Here is a 22,851-nt window from a genome sequence, read left to right as displayed (position 1 = left end):
GCTTCCTCCGGGTCTCCCATGTGGGTGCAGGGGCCCAAGGACTTGGCCCATCTTCTACTGCTTTCCCAGGCCATAGCAGAGAGCTGGATCGGAAGTGGAACATCTGGGACTAGAACCGGCATCCATATGGGATGCCGGCACTTCAGGTCAGGGAGTTAACCCACTGCACCACAGCGCTAGCCCCACTATTTGCTTTCTTCACACAACGTTATCTTTGAGACATTCCCTATGTTCAAACATAGAGCCCTGTTTTCCTTCTTTTCACTGCAGTTCAGCACCCCAGGAGAAGAACGTCCAACAGCACCACAGTTTCTACATTTTGCCCCTACTGCTACGTGTTCACGCTGTGTCCAGCACTGTGCTACTACCATCAACGCCACTGTGGACATTTCTGCTTGTCTCCTTGCGCACACACGGGTTTCCGTGGTCACAGTGCTCTATTCCTTTGTATCGTTTCCAAAGAGGGTGAGCCGTCTACATTCCCACAGGGGAACATTTTTAGCCTTCTGTTTCATGACTGGCTTGGAGCTGTCATTACTAAGCTCAGTAGGTGCTGGCGCTGTGGCATAGTGGGTAAAGTTACCACCTGCAGTACCACCATCCCATATGGGCACCGGTTCGAGTCCTGGCTGCCCCACTTCCCATCCAGCTCTCTGCTATGGCCTGGGAAAGCAGTAGGAGATGGCCCAAATCCTCAGGTCCCTACACCGGCATGGGAGACCTGGAAGAAACTCTCGGCTCCTGTCTTCAGATTGGCACAGCTCCGGCCGTTACAGCCAACTGGGGAGTGAACCAGCGGATGGAAGACCTCTCTCTCTCTCTGTCTCTGTCTCTCTCTCTCTCTGTCTCTCTGTCTTTCTCCCTCTTTCTCTGACTTTCAAAAAAATAAATCTTTTTTTAAAAAAATAAAATAAGTTCAGTAATCTTTTAAATTTTTGTCCTTTGAGACTGAACTGAATTCTTGGTTCTCCTTTCCACTGTTTCACTCCCCTAAATGCCCACAACAGTCTGGGCTGGGCTGGGCGGAAGCCAAGAACTGGGAGCTCAACCCAGAAGCTTTCCTAGGTCCCTTTTTCCTCTTTCATTCCACACACTGATTTCCCTCCCTACATCTGCTCCTTTCTACACCACAGGTCTTAACCCTGCCTTGCTCAATGGCTGCCTGCTTTTTGTGCAATAGTCAACTTTATGGCAGTAAACCTAAGCTATATAAAAATATAACTTTTTACATTTTCTTATATTAAGCATGATTTCTAATAAGAAGCCCCCATTTTTTTCATAAGAAGACACGAGTGTCCTGGCAAACATGCTTAAGTTAGTTCTTATGAAGACATCATACACATTGTTAAGCCAAATTTTGAGCTCTGCATTGCCCTCTCTTCCCAGACAGAGGACATAGATTTGGGGATGGAGGGCAGTCATTGGCAAGAAACACTGAACTAGAGCCGGCGCCGTGGCTCAATAGGCTAATCCTCCACCTTGCGGCGCCGGCACACCGGGTTCTAGTCCCGGTCGGGGCGCCGGATTCTGTCCCGGTTGCCCCTCTTCCAGGCCAGCTCTCTGCTATGGCCAGGGAGTGCAGTGGAGGATGGCCCAGGTGCTTGGGCCCTGCACCCCATGGGAGACCAGGAAAAGCACCTGGCTCCTGGCTCCTGCCAGGATCAGCGCGGTGCGCCGGCTGCAGCGGCGGCCATTGGAGGGTGAACCAGCGGCAAAGGAAGACCTTTCTCTCTCTGTCTCTCTCTCTCACTGTCCACTCTGCCTGTCAAAAAAAAAAAACACTGAACTGGGGCCGGTGCTGTGGCGCAGCATGTTAAAACCCTGGCCTGAAGCACTGGCATCCTATATGGGTGCCAGTTCGAGTCCCAGAAGCTCCTCTTGCGATACAGCTCTCTGCTGTGGCCTGGGAAAGCAGTAGAAGATGGCCCAAGTCCTTGGGCCCCTGCACCTGCATGGAAGACCCAGAAGAAGCTCCTGGCTCCTGGCTTCGGATCGGCACAGCTCGGCCATTGCGGCCAATTGGGGAGTGACCCAGTGCATGGAAGACCTCTCTCTCTGTAACTCGTCTTTCAAATAAATAAAGGAAATAAAAAAAGAGAAAAAAAAAAAGAAACACTAAATTTAGTGATGTCAAGGAATTTTTCGCCTTGACGGCAGCTGTTTGGGTAGACTGATCACCAAAATTCACGAGAGACGAGGAGGGACTATCTGGAGACATGGACCATGATCAACCATCCCAGGAGTGTTGCTATCAAGAAGACCATGGGGCAGCCTCTGAGGTCAGAGGTGAGAGCAAGGTACAAGATAGGAGATTTACAGGAGACAGGAAAACTGCTAAGGTGGGTGCAATGAGTGCAGAAGCAACATCCTTGTGTCGGAAACAGACAGTAATGAGAGGAAAGGCAGGGAATGAGGACACAGATGCAGGCTGTTTGGTAGCACTGTTGTTGATGTCAGGGTGCTGGAGGCAGTGAGCTGAAAAGACGCAGGGTGTGGTACGTCAGGGGAATCCTGCAGTTGTGAACTATTGGTAAATCTAAGTCCCAGGCATGATCAAGAAGTGATTAAGTGAGGGAGAGTGGAAGACATGTGCATCGAAGAAAAGAGGAAGAGGCAGTCCACGTGGCTGTTAAGATCACCAAGAGTGGACAGGAGGGGGCACAGGAACTAAGGAGCAAAACCCATCAAATGTGGGTGGATATCAGTGACCCAGGAGCCAGCAAGGGACAGCAGATTAAGGGGAGGTTTGCCACCAGGATCTGAAGGACTTCCACCCCTGCAAACGCCTTCTCTCCAAACACCCCTTCTTTTCTCTAGCATAGAGACATCTGCAACAGCGAGGTCTCCAGCCCTGCAGCCCACTGCATTCATCTTCACTGCACTTCCCCTGTGACATCGGAAGCGGGTGTGGGCCCTGTGGGAGGACACAGCCTCCATACACTCTACTCTTTCTGGAAGCCAGCTTGTCTTGTCTTTGCCCTTGTCCCCAACTCCTGATGCACGGAACAAAGGCAAGTAAAGCACATAAAATACTGGGCACAGAGCTGTCCATGGAGTCATCTCTCAAGCAGCATTTGTGTGTTATATTTAGTCTCCCAGCTAAACACTATGTGCCTTGAACAATTTCTAAGCGCAGATGGCTGCAGCCCCATCACGCTGCTCAGCTTTCAAACCCAGCTCTTCGCTTTCACTGTGTGAGACATCAGCAATTTATTTCACCTGGCCAGGTCTCTGTTTACTCAACTGTAAGTAGAAATATGAACAGTATCTTCTTATCTATGCTTTAAGGATCAAGTGAGCTAATGTATGTGAAGCACTTGGAAGTGTGCCTAGAACAGAGTCTGTAATCAATAAATGTTATCATTATCAATGATCATGCTGATGATAACTATAATTACTGTAAATAGTTTCATAACTCTATGGTCTCGGGCCAGCAAGGATGTGTATTGCCTAAATTACATTCTGCTCCTCAAAATCTTGTATTCCCTCTGCTTTGGGGTTCTCCGAGCCCTGAGCGGCTTTGCTGCTTTCAAGGGTGCAGAAACTGCTCCCACTTCCCCTCTGCAGCCCGGAGATCGGCCCTACCTCTTCTGGTCTCCCTACTCATCGGTTTGTGTCCCTGCCTGGTCTGTGCAGACTCCGCTGAGCTCTGACATCTTCAACTCGCTCCTTTAAGAGTGCTGTTTTCTACTCTACCAAATGTAGGGCCAACAGTGGCCGCCGTATCGCTGGATCCTCCTTCCCTTTCCTTCCATTCCCACAGCTCTGATCTTGGCACTGTAATCAAAACCTTAGTTTTAAAGCGAATTTTCCAATGTCATTCTAAATGGCTGTGAACCCCTGTAGCAGAAAGTGTATGGCTACTTGAGGGCTGCCAGCTCACCTTTTCAATGTGACTGTCTATGGTGGGGTGGGGCAGGTGTGATACCCACCACATGGCTTGTGTGCTGGACCCCAGTGAGCACTAATACGCTCAGCATCAGCAAATCACTACCATACAGACCCACATGATGCCATAAATCACCCCGAACTCTACGTATCTGCCTCACAGCATCCGAGACGCTGTATCCCAAAGACAAGGGAGTATCTGAGCAGTTTAAACAATATGTGTGCCCTCCAGACATAATGGTGATGGCAAAACACTTTTTATGAGACATATGTTTGGATCTAATGCATTCCATCTGCTATATATTTATACAGTTTCTCAAAGAAATATATTTCTATATCAAGAGTTTGGTTGTTCCTTTTCTTCTTAAAAAATACCACATACAGGTCTAAGTACAAGTTAAAGATGTCAACAGAACAGGCTATGAAGTCTCTTCTATGATTCTACACATAGGTACATTTTATGAATAATTTTTAAAATTCACTTTTGCTAAGAATTTTAAACAAGTCTTACTTATTTTGCAAAATAGTTGGGCATTGGGGCCTGTGTCGTGACATAGCAGATAAAGCCGCTGCCTGCAATGCTAACATCCCATATGGGCTCCAGTTCAAGTCCCAGCTGCTCCACTTCCAATCCAGCTCCCTATTAATGTGCCTGGGAAAGCAGCAGAGGACAGTCTACACCCATGTGGGAGACCCATATGAAGCTACTGGCTCCTGACTTTGGCCTGGCCCAACCTTGGCCATTATGCCATTTGGGGAGTGAACCAGTGGATAGAAGTCTCTCTCTCTCTCTCTCTCTCTCTTTGTCTCTCTCTCTCTCTCTCTTCTCTCTGTGTAACTCTGCGTTTCAAGTAAGTAAATAAATCTTAAAAAATAAATAGTTGGGTATCATTTAATTTATATTGCATATGCCTTCATAATTTGGTAAAAATACAAATATATGTATATAAAGATAATTGAAAATGAATCTTGATGTGAATGGAAGGGGAGAGGGAGTGGGAGAGGGGAGGGTTGCGGGTGGGAGGTAAGTTATGGGGGGGGAAAGCCATTATAATCCATAAGCTGTACTTTGGAAATTTATATTCATTAAATAAAAGTTTAAAAAATACTAAAAATACAAATATATGTCAATGAAATTATCTAATTAACTATTAATATATGCCACTAATTAATTTAAGACACCACAGATAAAATATTATGTTAATTTCTACATATTTCAACTTTTCCAAGCCTAAAATCTTAGGTAATGCAGCTTTCAAATTACTGCTAATAAAAAATTTATGACTGCTGAACACTATATACAATGCAAAACACACTACATAAGCAACTGTATTTGCAACACTCTGCCCATTCCAGTGCAATGGGAGACCATTAGGACCTTTATCGCATTCTGATTGTGGAACTCACAGACCCTTTGAGCATACCTTTGCACTCTGTTCAGTCCGCCTGAAGGACACTCGTTGTCAGTGGGCTTTAGATATATGCCCCCACGACTGAAAAATGCAGCTGTTACACCACAACTATATCTATCTAGCTACTATATATATATATATATATATATATATATATATAGCTTATATATATATGCTTATATATATATAAGGTTCAGTAGTATCTACCACGTCTTTTTATTTTTTTAAAGATTTACTTGAAAAAGAGATATACAGAAAGAGATCTTCCATCTGCTGGTTCACTCCCTACATGGTCCCAACAGTCAGGACTGGACCAGACCGAAGCCAGGAGCCAGGAGCTTCTTCCAGGTCTTCTCCCACATGCATACCAGGTTGCTAGATCCTCCTCTGGGTCTCCCACATGGGTGCAGGGGCCCAAGGACTTGGACCATCTTCCACTGCTTTCCCACGCCATTAGCAGAGAGCTGGATCGGAAATGGAGCAGCTAGTTCTCAAACTGGCACCCATATGGGATGTCAGCAGTGCAGGCGCCGGCTTATCCTTCTGTGCCACAGTGCCAGCCCCACTGCAACTATTTCGAAAATTCAGTTCAGTCACTTTCTAAACTGCAAAGACTATGGTGTTTTCTAACTGAGCTAAAAGATGGAGTGAAACTGTCCTCAAAGATGTAGGGTCTTTAAAATTCTCTTTCCACAGTAAATTGTATATGGAATTATTCTTTCATGTGCCCAAATATTGTCACTGACGAGGAAGAACTTTTCAGAGGGTACAGTCAGGGACCATAGAAAACACTGGGAAAGAAAGTACTTCTCAGGGGACCTGCATTATGGCACAGCAGGGAAGCTGCCACCTGTGACACCAGCATCCCATATGGGCACCGGTTCATGTCCCAGCTGCTCCACTCCCAATACAGCTCTCTGATACTGGCCTGGGGAAAGCAATGGAGGATGGCCCAAGTGTTTGGGCCCCAGCATCCTCATGGGAGACCCAGATAAAGCTCCCAGCTCCTGGCTTTGTCCTGGCCAACTGGGGAGTGAACCAGCAGATGGAAGATTCTCTCTCTCTCTCTCTCTCTCTCCTTCTCTCTCTCTCTCTCTCTCTCTCTCTCTCTCTCTCTCTCATTCTTCCTCACTCTGTAATTCTGACTTTCAAAATAAATAAATAAATCTTTTTTAAATAAATAGAACTTCTCAGAAAACAGAACTGGGTCTACTTGGGGAATACCAGGGCAGAGAGATTGCCTAAGGCCTGTGCTGCAGGATTTCTGCAAACACTCGATAGTGACTGCCGTGTGGTTCTTGTTCTTTCTTTTCCTAACTGTAGCACCCTGGGCTTGCTCCACACTGCATAACGTATGGACAAATGCCAGGACCTCAGCTCTTTGATTCTGAGTTGGACCACATCCTGCCCTGTTGCTGATGACTACACTTTGCTCAGAGATTCTCAGCTTGGAACATGGAGTCAGTAGTGGCACGGAACTTGTGGACTCTTGCCTCAGCTGGGATGTGGGGGGTGGTGTGCTTACTCTATGAATGAGGAGAAAGATAAAGTGGGTATCTGCTAGGCAGAAGGGCGAGTCTGATCAAGACAGCTAGCTCACCACCCACTTCCTTAAATTTCCTCAGCCCACAGAAATATTGCATTTCATAGCTTCAAGTTGTATTTAAGTTTTGCAATCCAAAAGGACTATGAGTCACTCTCTGGCCTGGCTCATTAAAGACTGCCTTACAACATCTCCCATTCCCTCTTCCCACATCTGGATTTCAGCACAAACACAGACACTGTGGGAGAAGACAACAGGAACAGCAGGAGAACAGTGGGTCAGGATTCAAAGTCAAATGTCGCCACCTCCAATGTTTGAAGACAGTCCAGTTAGCACACCCATAGGGTGTCTAACAGACAACTCAAACTCGTCCAGATATTTCCAAGACAGAACTTGAAAATCTCGGCTGGTGCCGCAGCTCAATAGGCTAATCCTCCACCTGTGGCACTGGCACCCTGGGTTCTAGTCCTGGTCGAGGCGTCGGATTCTGTCCTGGTTGCCCCTCTTCCAGGCCAGCTCTCTGCTGTGGCCCAGGAGTGCAGTGGAGGATGGCCCAGTCCTTGGGTCCTGCACCCGCATGGGAGACCAGGAGGAAGAATCTGGCTCCTGGCTTCGGGTCAGCACAGTGCGCTGGCCCCAGCGGCCATTGTGGGGTGAACCAACGGAAAAAGGAAGACCTTTCTCTCTCTCTCCCTCTCTCTCACTCTCTCTCTCTCTCTCACTGTCCACTCTGCCTGTCAAAAAAATAAAAATAAAAAAATTTAAAAATTTAAAAAAAGAACTTACAGATCTCCTATCTGATTCTCAGTCTGTCGCTCCCCAGTCTCGCACATCTTAGTGACATCACAATTCACATACCTTGGCCAAGAACCCAAGGGTCCTCCTTGGTACTTTCTCCTCATGCCCTCAAGCCCCTGTGAGCTCCTCAGAGAACCCAAGTGTTTCCTCATAGCTGGCACTAACTTTAAATTTTATCCTAAATCCAGTTACAGCTCATCCCCAACTCTAAGCTATCCTTGTCCACAGCACCGTCCTCTCTCAGCCACGATGGCACCTCCCAACTGTGTCCTCGTTTCCACTCCCCTGCACCTGCTCCCACCTGTTAAAAAAAATAAAGGTGCGTGACTTACTTAGAGTAACATCTAGATATCAAGTTAAGGTTGTTTACTTGAAAAAATTAGCAGTATTTTGAGATCCAAGCCATAAACCGAGAGCTGAATCAGAAGTGGATCAGGGGCCAGTGCTGTGGCGCAGTAGGTTAATCCTCTGCCTGCAGTGCCAGCATCCCATATGGGCACCAGTTCTAGTCCCAGCTGCTCTTCTTCCAATTCAGCTCTCTGCTATGGCCTGGAAAAGCAGTAGAAGATGCTCCCAAGTCCTTGGGCCCCTGCACCTGGAAGAAGCTCCTGGCTCTTGGGTTCTGATCGGTGCACCTCCAGCCATTGCAGCCATTTGAAGAGTGAACCAGCAGACGGAAGACCTTTCTCTCTGTCTTTCCCTCTCACTGTCTGTAACTCTACCTCTCAAATAAATAAATAAAAAATCTTAAAAAAAGAGAGAGAGAGAGAGGACAGCTGAGATATGAACCAGCACCCGCAACAGCGTAGGCCCCCATCATGGAGTTTTGATCTAAAAAATACTTCTTCATGCAGGAATTTTTTTTTTCATGAAACCTGTTTCCTCTCCTTTCTTCACCCAACTCCTATTCACCTTTTAAGGACCAACTGCATTTCAGTTCAAGTCTTCCCTGGTGCCGCTCTCTGGCATGAGGTTGGACACACACACTAAACATCCTACAATGGCAGTCAAGTGCACTGGTTAAGAGCATGAGTTGGCAAACTTTCTGCAAAGTGTCAGCCAGGTATTAAGTATTCTGGGCTTTATAGGACACATACAATCCCAGTTACAGAGCCGATGGGTTTTTTTAGTAACCTTTATAAATGTCAAAACCATTCTTATGCCAGCGCCACGGCTCACTAGGCTAATCCTCCGCTTTGCGGAGCCGGCACACTGGGTTCTAGTCCCGGTCGGGGCGCCAGATTCTGTCCCGGTTGCCCCTCTTCCAGGCCAGCTCTCTGCTGTGGCCCGGGAGTGCAGTGGAGGATGGCCCAAGTGCTTGGGCCCTGCACCCCATGGGAGACCAGGATAAGTACCTGGCTCCTGCCATCGGATCAGCGCGGTGCGCCGGCCGTGGCGGCCATTGGAGGGTGAACCAACGGCAAAGGAAGACCTTTCTCTCTGTCTCTCTCTCTCACTGTCCACTCTGCCTGTCAAAATAAATAAATAAATAAATAAACAAACAAACAAACATTCTTAGATCACTTGACATAAAAAAAAAAAAAACAAGCCCAGATTTGGCCAGAAGGGAAGGTTTTGAGGTGCTGGGCTTGAGAATTCGAGGATAGATCAGACATTTTTTAATGATGCCTGAAATACATACTGACTGCCTCAGTGAGCAACATGTTTACCTTCTGGCACAGATGAGTCTTCTTAATGATGAAATGACAGTGAAATCGGGGTTAAGACCAAGAAGAATTGTCACCTGAACAAAAACACCAAGAAATTGTTATTGATTGAGCTGTCAGTGTCTTCTTATTCAAAACACTGAAAATGAACTGTTACTACAGCAGTGATCAGATGCTAAAATTACCTTTCCAGGCTGTTACCAACACTTATAGTCATCCATTAAGTAATCCACATGAACTTGAAGGAAATGATGCCATTGAAATAAGAAGAGCAGCACAGAGGCATTTGAAAGCTGAATTAGGAATTTCTATGGACGAGTTTCCTCCAGAAGAAATTAATTAACATGATTTCACTACTGCTTGTTTGTTTATTTTAAATTTGGTTCCCATTTAGAACTCTCATAGGATCCACTGCCACTTTTCACGACCAGAATTTCTGTAGGGAAAACAACCAACTTACAACTTTGTATTATACCCCATCAGCACTGTTACTTGTAAAAGACATGTTTGAGATCAGTGTAAATGCTCTCTCTCTCTCTGTTTCCTGATCTCTGTCTCTCTCTTTTCCCTGCTGTCCTACCTTTTTCATCTTCACCCTTTCCCTCTGGTCTGTCGGGTTTCCTCCAATAAACTCTTCCCCTTACTCCGGTGTTTGCTGTGCTTTGCGGCAGCCTTACAGACAGGAAGAGTTTGTTCACAGGAAATAAAGCAGTGGATTAAGAACATGCAGAGATGCACAACCTTTCTCAGGGAGAGACACCACCACTACACTTTACGCAAAACTGTGAAACACGATGGCTGTGCAAGGCTGTGGGAAGCAGGCGCTGGCTGGGACTGCTGGCTGTGCGCCTTAAGTTATTGTCCCTGCTTCTTCTTCCCACTGCCTCCCGGCTACAATAAGTTGGTCCATGATTTACTGCACCAGAAAGAGGTTGGCAGGCACTAGGAGGGATGAGAGAGAGAGAGAGAGAGAGAGAGAGAGAGAGAGAGAGATTAGTGTAAAATGAAAGAGCAAATAAGACTTAATCTGTTTAAACACATAGTCATGACAAATTTGAAAAAAAAATAGTAAGAAGAAGGCATGCATGGTTTGCCAACTCTAGGCTGAGAGTATAGTCTATACAGATGGTCTGGGTTTGAATCCTGGCTCTGCTATATCATTCTGAAACCCTAGTCACTCAACTTCTTTGAACCTCACTTCTCTGTTGGGAAACAAGTCTCTCATTTCAGTACATCTTTGTTCCAAATCATTATTTCAAGCTTTGGAAGAAAGAATGTCTCCCTCTGGAATAAAGAGCTGCCAGGACTACCATCACATAATAACAACAGCTCTCTCCAAGAAACATGGAAGTGCCCCACTCCATTATATAAGATGTGAGTTCCCAGAACTCGGTGCTCCTCAGTTGGAACACAAACCAAACCCACTGCATTGCATATGGGACACTGAAGTGTATGCCACTGCTGCGCTTTGAGTAATAAATTTCCTTGTCTCTGACCCGGGAATTTCATGTATTTTTCCAGACTTTACCATCTGCTTTCATCTTCTTTCTCGGGGTACAAAAATTCTCCTTTCTTTTCTTTCTTTTTTTTTCATTCTATTCAGGCCTTCGGTTATCCACTCAATGGTTTCAATTCTCTCTACAGTATACTATGCTGATGACTCTTAGATATGCAGAAAGGGTCTTCAAAAAGACTGAAAATACACATTATAAAAAGCTATGCCAGGGGCCTGCGCTGTGGTGCAGCAGGTTAAAGCCACAGCCTGCAACGCCGGCCTCCCATATGGGCACCGGTTCTAGTTCTGGCTGCTCCTCTCCCAATCCAGCTCTCTGCTATGGCCTGGGAAAGCAGTAGAAGACAGCCAAATTCCTTGGGCCCCTGTATCTGCGTGGGAGACTCAGAAGAAGCACCTGGTTTCTGGCTTCAGATCAGCTCAGCTCTTGCCGTTGCGGTCATTTGCGGAGTGAACCAGCAGAATGGAAGATCTCTCTCTCTCTCTCCCCCTCTCCTTCTCTCTCTCTCTCTGCCTCTCCTTCTCTCTATAACTCTTTCAAATAAATAATTCTTAAAAAAAAAAAAAAGCTATGCCAGAGGGGATTAAGATGGCAGCGTAGGGAGAGAGTTGCTGCTCTAGTCTAGGAGAAGATAGTTTTTGAAAAGTGGAAAGAGTGCAGTCTCAGGGAAGAGTTAGGGAGAAAACAGCAGAGGAAACTCTACGCAAATTGGAGGGACACAGTGGACCTACATGGAGGGCATGGATGCCCACAACTCAGAACCCCAAGAGCCAAGAGCCTCTGCAACAGCATTGGTGAGTGAGGTGAGACCAAACTGCAGCAGCCTGAGCCACTGGTGAAAAAGCTGCAGGAAAAGCCTAGAGGGAATCTGGCTTGGAGCCCCGTGGGGGACAGTGTACTTGCCAAGCTAGAAGAGAAAAAACAAAAGGGGGGCACATTTTCTCCCTCCACATCACCCTACAACAGCGTCCTGTAACAAGTTGACAGAGAGCAGGTGCCATAGGCGTTGGTCTCCTTCGAGGAGAGGAGCTCAGCTGAGTCTACACCAACAGACAAGAACAAACTTTGGCTGGCACCATGGCTCCCTTGGCTAATCCTCCGCCTATGGCACCAGCACCCCAGGTTCTAGTCCCAGTTGGGGCGCTGGTTCTGTCCCGGTTGCTCCTCTTCCAGTCCAGCTCTCTGCTGTGGCCCAGGAAGGCAGTGGAGGATGGCCCAAGTGCTTGGGCCCTGCACCCACATGGGAGACCAGGAGGAAGCACCTGGCTCCTGGCTTCAGATTGGCACAGCGTACCAGCCATAGTGGCCATTTTGGGGGTGAACCAACGGAAGGAAGACCTTTCTCTCTGTCTCTCTCTCTCTCACTGTCTAATTAAGCCACACAAACTTAGCCTAAAGACAAAAGCCACCACAGCAAAACAATAAAGAAGAAACCAACAAGTATCTCCACAAATGCCCAAAAACAAATGCAACAACTCAAAAAACAAAAATAAGAAAGACTACATGACACCCACAAAAGAACACAACACTTTAATACAAGATTGTGAAGATCATTTTGAAGAAATGCCAGAAACGGAATTCAAAAAATTGATCATAGGATTACTTGGAAGCAATCAGAAGCAAATACATGAACTAATTAAATCCATACATTACATGAAATAAAATTTCTCCCACAAAACTAAGATCTTAAAGAGAAATCAAAATGAAATCTTGGAAATGAAGAATTCAATAGAACAAATAAAAAAAGCAGTGGAAAGCCTTAACAACAGAATCAGTGAAGCAGAAGAAAGAATATCTGACTTAGAAGAAAAAGCACAGGAAATTATACAGTCACACCAAACACAAGAAGAAAAAATTAGAAAACAAAAAAACACTGTTGGTAATCTACAGGATACTCTCAAATGACCCAACATATGAGATCTAGGAGAAAGGATTAGAAGGTTTTTTAATTAAATAATAACAGAAAAATTCCCAAACTTAGAGAAAGAAAGGGTCCTCCAAGTACAGGAAGCATATAGAATTCTCTTTTTTTTTTTTAATTTTTATTTATTTTTTGACAGGCAGAGTGGACAGTGAGAGAGAGAGAGACAGAGAGAAAGGTCTTCCTTTGCCGTTGGTTCACCCTCCAATGGCCACCGCGGCCGGCGCACTGCGCTGATCCGATGGCAGGAGCCAGGAGCCAGGTGCTTTTCCTGGTCTCCCATGGGGTGCAGGGCCCAAGCACTTGGGCCATCCTCCACTGCACTCCCTGGCCACAGCAGAGGGCTGGCCTGGAAGAGGGGCAACCGGGACAGAATCCGGCGCCCCGACCGGGACTAGAACCCGGTGTGCCGGCGCCGCTAGGCGGAGGATTAGCCTAGTGAGCCGCGGCGCCGGCAGCATATAGAATTCTTAATAGACATGACCAAAAAAGTTCTTCACCACGATACATTGTCGTCAAACTCTCCACAGTAAAACATAAAGAAAAGATTCTAAAATGTGCATGAGAGAAATGCCAGATTACTTTCAGAGGATCTCCAATCAGCAGACTTCTCATCAGGAGCACTACAAGCTAAAGAGAGAACGGCAAGATATATTCCAAATCTTAAGAACTATCAACTCAGAACCTGCAAAGCTCTCATTTATGAATAAAGGTGAAACAAAGACCTTCCATAACAAACAGAAACCGAAAGACGTTGTCAACACCCATCCAGCCCTGCACAAGATGTTTAAGGATGTGCTGCACACAGGAACACAGAAACATGGTCATCACTATGAAAGAAGGTAAAGGAAGAAAATATCCCAGTAAAACTACAAAAAAAAATCCAAAGTAAACAATAGGAATATTTATGGAAATGTTTACGGAAAAATGGCAGGGAAAAGTTGTTACTTATCAATAGTCACCTTGAATGTAAATGGCCTCAACTCCCCAGTTAAAAGACACAGACTGGCTGAATGGACTCAAAATCAAAACCCATCTATTTTCTGCCTATAAGAAACACATCTCACCAACAAAGATGCATGCAGACTGAAAAATGAAAGGATGGATAAAGATATTCCATACTAACAGAAACCAAAAAAGAGCTGGTATAGCCATCCTAATATTAAACAAGATAGACTTTAACACAAACACTGTTAAAAAGAGACAAAGAAGGGCACTAAGTAATGATTAATGGATCAATTAAACAGGAATATGTAATTATTTTTTAATATTTATTTTATTTATTTGAAAGACAGAGTTACAAAGAGAGGTAGAGACAGAGAGAAAGATATTCCATCTGCTGGTTCATTCCCCAGATGGCCGCAATGGCTACAGCTGTGCCAATCCAAAGCCAGGAGCCAGGAGCTTCCTCCAGGTCTCCCACATGAGTGCAGGGGCCCAAGGACTTGGGCCATCTTCTACTGCTTTCCCAGGCCATAGCAGAGAGCTGGATTAGAAGAGGAGCAGCCGGGACTAGAACCAGTGCCCATATTGGATGCCGGTGCTTCAGGCCAGGGCTTTAACCCACTGTGCCACAGCACCAGCCCCGGAAGATGTAATTATTATAAATATATATGCTCCTAAGTACAGGGTACCGGGCTATTTAAAATAAATGTTAAGGAATCTAAAGAGAGACAGAGACTCAAATACAACAGTAATAGGGGATTTCAATATCCCACATTTCAATAATGGACAAATAAACCAAACACAAATCAGCAAAGAAACAGCAGAGTTAATCAACACAATAGACCAAATGGAAATAACATATATCTACAGGTCTTTTCATCCTACAGTTGCAGAATATACATTCTTCTCACCAGTGCATAGAACTTTCTCTAGGATTGACCACATGCTAGGCCATAAGACAAGTCTCAGCAAATTCAAAAAACTCAAAATCATACCATGGCATTTTCTCAGACCACAAAATAATGAAGCTGGAAATCAGCAACTCAGGAATCTCTAGAACATATGTGAACACATGGAGAATTAACAACATGTTACTGGATAAACAATGAGTTATAGAATAAATCAAGAGAAATCAAAAAAATTCTGGAAACAAATGAAGGCAACAATACAACATATCAAAATTTATGGGATGGGACTGGTGCTGTTGTGCAGTGGGTTAACACCCTGGCCTGAAGCACCAGCATCCCTTATGGGTGCCAGTTCAAGACCCAGCTGCTGCACTTCTGATTCAGCTCTCTGCTATGACCTGGGAAAGCAGTAGAAGATAGTCCAAACCCTTGGGGCCCTGCACCCATGTGGGAGACCCAGAAGAAGCTTCTGGCTCCTGGCTTCAGATCAGTGCAGCTCTGGCCATTGTGGCCAACTGGGGGATGAACAAGTAGGTGGAAGACTTCTCTCTCTCTCTCTCTCTGTCTCTCTCTCTGCCTCTCCTCTCTCTGTGTAACTCTGAATTCCAAATAAATAAATAAATCTTTAAAAAAAACTTATGGGATATAGCAAAAGCAGTGTTGGGGGAAAGTTTATAGCAATTGGTGCCTATATCAAGAAATTGGAAAGGCACCAATGCATCTCAAGGATCTAGAAAAATAACAGCAAACCAAACACAAAACTAGTAGGAGAAAAGAAATAATTAAAATTAGAGAAGAAATACACAAAATTGAAACAAAAAAATATAAAGGATCAGCAAAATTAAGAGCTAGCTTTTGAAAAAATAAATATTGAAACACCATTGGTCCAACAAACCAAAGAAGGAGTGAGAAGACCCAAATCAATAAAATTAGAGATGAAAAAAGAAATGTAACAACACACACCACAGAACTAAAAAGAATCATCAGAAATTACTACAAAGAGCTGTATGCCAACAAACTGGGAAACCTAGGAGAAATAAATAAATTCCTGGACACATACATAGACATAGAAAACCTAAACAGACCCATTACCAAGACAGAAATTGAATCAGTAATAAAGACCCTCCCAATAAAGAAAAGCCCAGGACCAGATGGATTCACTACTGAATTCTACCGACATTTAAAGAAGAACTAATTCCACTTCTTAAGTTATTCAAAAAAATTGAAAGGGAGGGCATCCTCCCAAATTCTTTCTATGAGGCCAGCATCATCTTAATTCCTAAACCTGAAAAAGATGCAACAAAGAAAGAGAATTACAGACCAATTTCCCTGATGAACATAGAAACAAAAATCCTCAACAAAATTCTGGTCAATCAAATCCAACAACACACCAGAAATATCATTCACCTGGACCAAGTGGGATTTATCCCTGGAATGCAAGGATGGTTCAACATTTGCAAATCAATTAATGTGATACACCACATTAACAAATTGCAGAACAAAAACCATATAATTATCTCAATAGATGCAGAGAAATCATTTGATAAAATACAACACCCTTTCATGAAGAAAGCTCTAAGCAAATTGGGTGTAGAAGGAATACTCCTCAACACAATCAAGGCAATTTATGACAAACCCATGGTCAGCATCCTATTGAATGGGGAAAAGTTGGAAGCCTTCCAATTGAGATCTGAAACCAGACAAGGATGCCCACTCTCACCACTGCTATTCAGTGTAGTCCTGGAAGTTTTAGCCAAAGCCACTAGGCAAGAAAAAAGAAATCAAAGGGATTCAAATTGGGAAAAAGGAAGTCAAACTATCTCTATTTGCAGATGACATGATTGTATACATAGGGGATCCAAAAGATTCCACTAAGAGACTATTGTAACTCATAGAATAGTTTGGTAAAGTAGCAGGATATAAAAATCAATACAAAAAAACAATAGCCTTTGCATACACAGACAATGGCATGGCCCAGAAAGAACTTCTAAGATCAACCCCCTTCACAATACCTACAAAAAAATCAAATACCATTGGAATAAATTTGACCAAGGATGTCAAAGATCTCTACAATGAGAATTAAAAACATTAAAGAAAGAAATAGAAGATACAAAAAATGGAAAAATATTCTATGTTCATGGATTGGAAGAACCAATGTCATCAAAATTCCATTCTTCCAAAGCAATTTACAGATTCAATGTAATACCAATCAAAATAACAAATACATTCTTCTCAGATCTAGAAAAAATGATGCAGGAGACCTCAAATAACTAAAGCAATCTTATAAAACAAAAACAAAGCTGGGGACATCACAACACCAGATTTCGAGACATACTACAAGGCAGTTATAATCAAAACAGCCTGGTACTAGTACAAAAACAGATGGTTAGACCGATGAAACAGAAAAGAAATGCCAGAAATCAATCCAAGCATCTACAACCAATTTTTATTTGACCAAGGAGCTAAAACCAATCCCTGGAGCGAGGAGAGTCTCTTCAACAAATGATGCTGAGAAAGAAAACTGGATCTCCACATGCAGAAGTATGAAGCAGGAACCCTACCTTACACAAAAATCCCTTAAAAATGGATTAAAGACCTAAATCTACAACCTGATACCATCAAATTATTAGAGAACATTGGGTGAACCCTGCAAGACATTTACACAGGCAAAGAGTTCTTGGAAAAGACCCCAGAGGCAAAAGCAATCAAAGCCAAAATTCACAAATAGGATTACATCAAATTGAGAAGATTCTGTACTGCAAAAGAAACACTCAGGAAAGTGAAGAAATAACACACAGAATGGGAGAAATTATTTGCAAACTATACAACTGATAAAGGATTAATAACCAGAATATATAAAGAGATCAAGAAACTCAACAACAACAAAACAAACAACCCAGTGAAGAAATAGGCAAAGGACTTAAACAGACATTTTTCAAAAGAGGAAATCCAAATGGTCAACAGACACATGAAAAAATGTTCAGGATCACTAGCTGTCAGGGAAATGCAAATTACAACCAAAATGAGGTCTCACCTTAGCCCCATCAGAATGGCCTTTATACAGAAATCAACTAACAACAAATGCTGGTGAGAATGTGGGCAAAAAGGTATCCTAATCCTCTGGTGATGGGAATGTAAACTGGTAAAACCACAAAGGAAGACAGTTTGGAGATACCTCAGAAATCTGAATATAGACCTTCCATATGACCCAACCATCCCACTCCTGGGAATTTACCCAAGGGAAATGAAATCAACAAATAAAACAGTTATCTGCACCCCTATGTTATTGCAGCTCAATTCACAATAGCTAAGACATTGAGTCAACCTAAATGCCTGTCAACTGAAGACTGGAAAAGAAATTATGGGATATGTACTCTACAGGTTACTACACAGCAGTAAAAAAAAAAAAGTTAATTCTGGTCAATTGCAACAAAATGAATGAATCTGGAAAACATCATACTTAGTGAAATAAGCAAGTCCCAAAGGGACAAATACCATATGTTTTCCCTGATCTGTGACAACTAATAGAGCACCTAAAGGAAATCTTTAGAAGTGAAATTGACACTTTGAGGAGCAATGACTTGACCAGCCCTTGTCTTGACTGTTGAGGATCAGGTTTTTTTTTTCTTCTTCACACTATTTGCTGAACTCTTTACTTAACATAGAGTTAATCATATGTGTATAAAGTCCATTGAAAAAAATCTCAGTAAAAAATAAGAGTTGGAATAAAGAGAGCAATGAGGAAGTTTGTAACTATAAAGCTGTATAGTTCTGCATACATTCCTATGGACTTAATTCTAAGGGTACAGTTTAAAAACTTGCCATGGGAACCCAAATCCCATTAAACTGGATGGTAAAAATGCCATCTTAAGTGTTAAAATGATCATATTAAGTATGAAAGTGATCATATAGATAGGATGAAGTGTTAAAGGGGTCATATAAATAAGATCAAATGTTTAGTTATAATAAGAGAATTAAAAAGGAAATAATGTTCTAACATGGGAAACAGTCCATACAGGAGACTCATAGATTGACAAACACTCTAAACAGCACTCTGATCTCAGAATCAGCCTTTAAGGCATTCTGGTCTGGCTTAAAAGCTCATGAGAGCATTTCAGGCATGGAAAGTCAAGAAACTGTGGCAAAAAAATAATAATAATAATAATAACTATCCTACACAGTGGGGAAAAGTGGCCATCAAAGAAAGATGAACTTTTCTCTGAAGGGAGAAGATAACTTCCACTTTGCTTATGTCCTTGTCTAAATACTGACGGAGACTATGGATTCAAAAGTCTTCCATTGCCTTGGCAGCTCATGTCAAGAACCTCAGGTGTTCACTGACATTATACATAAGAGTGTTAATTGTTAAATTAACAACAGGAGTCACTGTGCACTTATTTCCCATGAAGGACCTCTGTCCTCAATGAGTTGTATTATGAGAATTAACTATAAAACTTATTCTCAGTTTTGTGTGTGTCTCTGTGTGTGTGCAAATTGTTGAAATCTTTACTTAGTAGAGAGTTGGCCTTCTATGTATAAAGTTAATTGAAAATGAATTTTAATGGAGAATGGGACTGGGAATGAGAGAGAGAGGAGGAGATGGGGTGAGAGTGAGGGTGGGAGGGTGAGTATGGTGGGAAGAATCACTATATTCCTAAAGTTGTACTTACGATATTTGTACTCATTAAATAAAAGGTTTTTTGGGGGAAAAATCAGCATTACAAAAAGACTATGCATAGCTTTCAAAAAATTTTGCACCAAAATAAACTTATCCATCAATTGGATTTTTCCATGAACTTTTTGTATCTTCATGTTAACTTTATTCTTGATCACATAAAACTATTTGTATATCCCAGTGGCATCTCAAATTCAGCTCATTCAAAACTGAACCTATCATTTTCCCACATTCAATATGTTTGTCTGTTTTCTTATTTTATCTTAGCCCACCAGCAGCCAAGGCCAGATGTTCCCTCATTCCACATATATATCACCAGCACACTTATACCTTCAATATTTCTGAAATCTGAAACCCTCCTACTCGCTTCCATTCCCACTAAGTCAGACATCTATTTGTTCTTTCTTTTTCCTAACAGAATCCAATTCTGTTTTCTACCTCTTCCCTGCAGCCCACTCAACTCTGGCTCCAGGAGTTGCCCTGAATGGCCAAGGATAGGCACATTCGCCTGGGTAATAGTTTAGGAACCTACATGAAATATACTTCGGCCAATAAGAATCAAGGAGAGGCCTACAGAGAATTCTGGCTTGTAGAACATTTCTTACTCTCCTGGGAATGCTCTCACTTCCTTTGGATATTTCATGTGTAGGATATAAAGCATGGACCTACTGCAGCAATTTTGCTGGCAAATCCTAAGAATGAAATAATCAAAAATAAAGGCTACGCTGGAGACATTCTTTTTTGTTTGTTTGTTTGCTTGTTTTTCCTACCCAGATGATAAACAGAACTCTGTTCTAGATATAGACCTAAATATTCATCTACAAGAGATCAAACTCAGCAAGCTATGTAAGTGATAGAATATCAACCTGAGGGCTGGTGCCACGGTTCCATAGGCTAATCCTCTGCCTGCGGCACCAGCACACCAAGTTCTAGTCCCAGTCGGGATGCCGGATTCTGTCCCGGTTGCTCCTCTTCCTGTCCAGCTCTCTGCTATGGCCCGGGAGTGCAGTGGAGGATGGCCCAAGTCCTTGGGCCCTGCACCAGCATGGGAGACCAGGATAAGCACCTGGCTGCTGGCTTCGGATCAGCGCGGTGCGCCGGCCACAGCGCACCAGCCTCAGCGGCCACTAGGGGGAGAACCAACGGAAAAAGGAAGACCTTTCTCTCACTGTCCACTCTGCCTGTCAAAAAAAAACAAAAAAACAAAAACAAAAAAAACAACCTGAACAAACTCATTCAACTTTAGAATAAACATCTAACAAGAGAAGTTCAACAAGTCAATGAAACTTAAGAGAAAAAAATAATTAAACTGAATTACCCTGAATTTACTGGATAGTCAAACCAACGGTCTTTAGCGTGTGACTTGTCAAAATATGTAAAATGACATTTACTTTACAATACAATTTCAGAAGCAGAACAAGAATGAAATTTTTTTTCTCGTGGTCAAACAGACTTTCATTGTGAATAAATGGGTCAATGACACCATCATGCACCTGCCTATGGCTTATATAATACATAAGCTCATCTTTATACAAGAATGTGGTGGCTTGTGCAGAACAGCTAAAACCAGAATAACAGGTTCGTGTGTGAGCCCGGTGTCTGGAGCTGGTCACAGGGAGAACAACTTAGGATAGATTTTCATTTAGATTAGGACAAATCCTGGACCAAAATGTTGCAAAGACACTTGAGGTACTTGAACAAATGCCCTGGAATCAGAAGAGACAGAATTTGGAAAGTTATTACTTAAAAGCCCAAATAAAATCGACAGCAGCTGATTCTAAAGCCAGTCTTCCTATCAGTTCTGTGTATCTAGGATTACCTAACAGGCCTGGAGTCTTTGAACCACCATGCCTCTAGAATTGTATTAATTATTGACTTCTGGAAGACTAGTCATTCAGCCTGTGCTGATATAATCACATGGACACAAGAATGAGAAAGGCAAATACAGAATGGTGTGTAGTGAGGGCCGACTTCCTTTTCTTTTTTTTTTTCTTATGAGATATCAGCCATCGGTTGTGTCGATGGTCCCTGTAGGTGAGGACTCATTTTTTTTCTTGCAGCTTTTAAGATATTCTTTGTCTTTCTTTTTTTTTAAATATAATTTTTATTTGAGAGGTGGAGTTACAGACAGAGAGGAGAAGAAACAGAGAGAAAGGTTCTGCACCCATTAGTTCACTCCTCAAATGACCACAATGGCTGGAGCTGAGCCAATCTGAAGCCAGAAATCAGGAGCTTCTTCCAGGTCTCCCATATGGGTGCAGGGGCCCAAGCACTTGGGCCATCTTCCACTGCTTTCCCCGGCCACAGAGAGCTGGATTGGAAGAGGGGCAGCCGGGACACAAATTGGCACCATATGGGACACTAGGCCACAGCACCAGCTCTGCCTACTTCCTTTTATTACATCCTGGATATACTGTTTGCATCCTTCACGTGGTTGGATTTAACTACACACATGCAATCATGCAAACGAGACACTCCCAGATTCTTCTAGTGGTCTGAGCATGGTGAAGCTGCCAACCATCTAGAAGTCAGTCAGCTATTCCCACTCAGGAATAGTACCTCTTCTTTAAAGTTCTCCATCTCCAAAAATAAAAAATAAAAGTTTGCATTACTTATACCATATTGTTTTTAACCATTAGAACAGATTTTTCGGGAAAAAATTGAGGGGGCCAGTGCTGTGGCATAGCAGGTTAAGCCACCGCCCACAGCACTGGAATTCCACATGGGCGCTGGTTCGAGTCCTGGCTGTGCCACTTCTCATCCAGCTTCCTGCTAATGTGCTTGGGAAAGCAGTAGAAGAAGGCCCAAGTGCTTGGGTCCTTGAACCCATATGGCAGACCTGGAAGAAGCTCTTGGCCCCCAGCTTCGGTTTGGCCCAGTCTGGCTGTTGTGGCCATTTGGGGAGTGAACCAGTGGATGGAAGATCCCTATCTGTGTCTCTTCTTCTCTCTCTGTAACTCTGCCTTTCAAATAAAATAAATACATCTTTTAAAAGAAAAAAAATTTTTGGCTATTGACTTTTTAAATCAACGCAATTTTAGATATGATGATGTCACAATAATTACCAGAGTCCTTGTTGGGAATAAAGCACGTGTAATGGACAAATATTTACTGAGCAGCTATTAGGCACAATATTGTGTGGGGCTATCCCAGGTGTGAAGCAACATCAGACCAATAAGGTCCTTTCCTTCAAGTCTCAAGTGCCATCTGCCTGCAGAGGTTCTTGATCTTATCACAAATCACTATGATTCAGAAGTAAAATCAGGGCCAGTGCAGTGGTGCACTAGGTTAATCCTCCGCCTGTGGTGCCAGCATCCCATACGAGCGCCAGTTCTAGTTCCAGCAGCTCCTCTTCCGATCCAGCTCTCTGCTGTGGCCTGGGAAGGCAGTGGAGGATGGCCCAAGTCCTTGGGCCCTGCACCCACATGGGAGACCAGGAAAAAGCTCCTGGCTCCTGGCTTCGGATCGGCGCAGCTCCGGCCATTGCTGCCAACTGGGGAAAACCGATCTCTCTCTCTCTCTCTCTCTCTCTCTCTCTCTCTCTGTAACTCTACCTCTCAACTAAACAAATAAAAGTCTT

General features: G+C 43.4%; 1 long non-coding RNA gene across 6 annotated transcripts in view; it reads right to left on the bottom strand.

Annotated features, from left to right (window-relative positions):
- The window catches only part of LOC103346696 (uncharacterized), a 166,359-nt gene that overhangs the window by 133,345 nt on the left and 10,163 nt on the right, over window positions 1-22,851 (bottom strand). For 5 of the 6 annotated variants that reach the window (XR_016230151.1, XR_011386434.2, XR_016230150.1 and 2 more), the window contains one exon: window positions 9,312-9,385. The exons of the other annotated variant lie outside the window; for it this stretch is intronic. This is a non-coding gene — a long non-coding RNA (uncharacterized LOC103346696). The remainder of the gene's footprint in view (window positions 1-9,311; window positions 9,386-22,851) is intronic. 6 annotated transcript variants of the gene reach the window in all.

This window comes from Oryctolagus cuniculus, chromosome 2 (assembly GCF_051225735.1).
Source record: "Oryctolagus cuniculus isolate XC-2025 breed Fujian yellow rabbit chromosome 2, ASM5122573v1, whole genome shotgun sequence".
NCBI lineage: Eukaryota > Metazoa > Chordata > Mammalia > Lagomorpha > Leporidae > Oryctolagus > Oryctolagus cuniculus.
The sequence above is the reverse complement of the archived record's forward strand: the minus strand, read 5'-3'. Positions and strand labels throughout refer to the sequence as shown.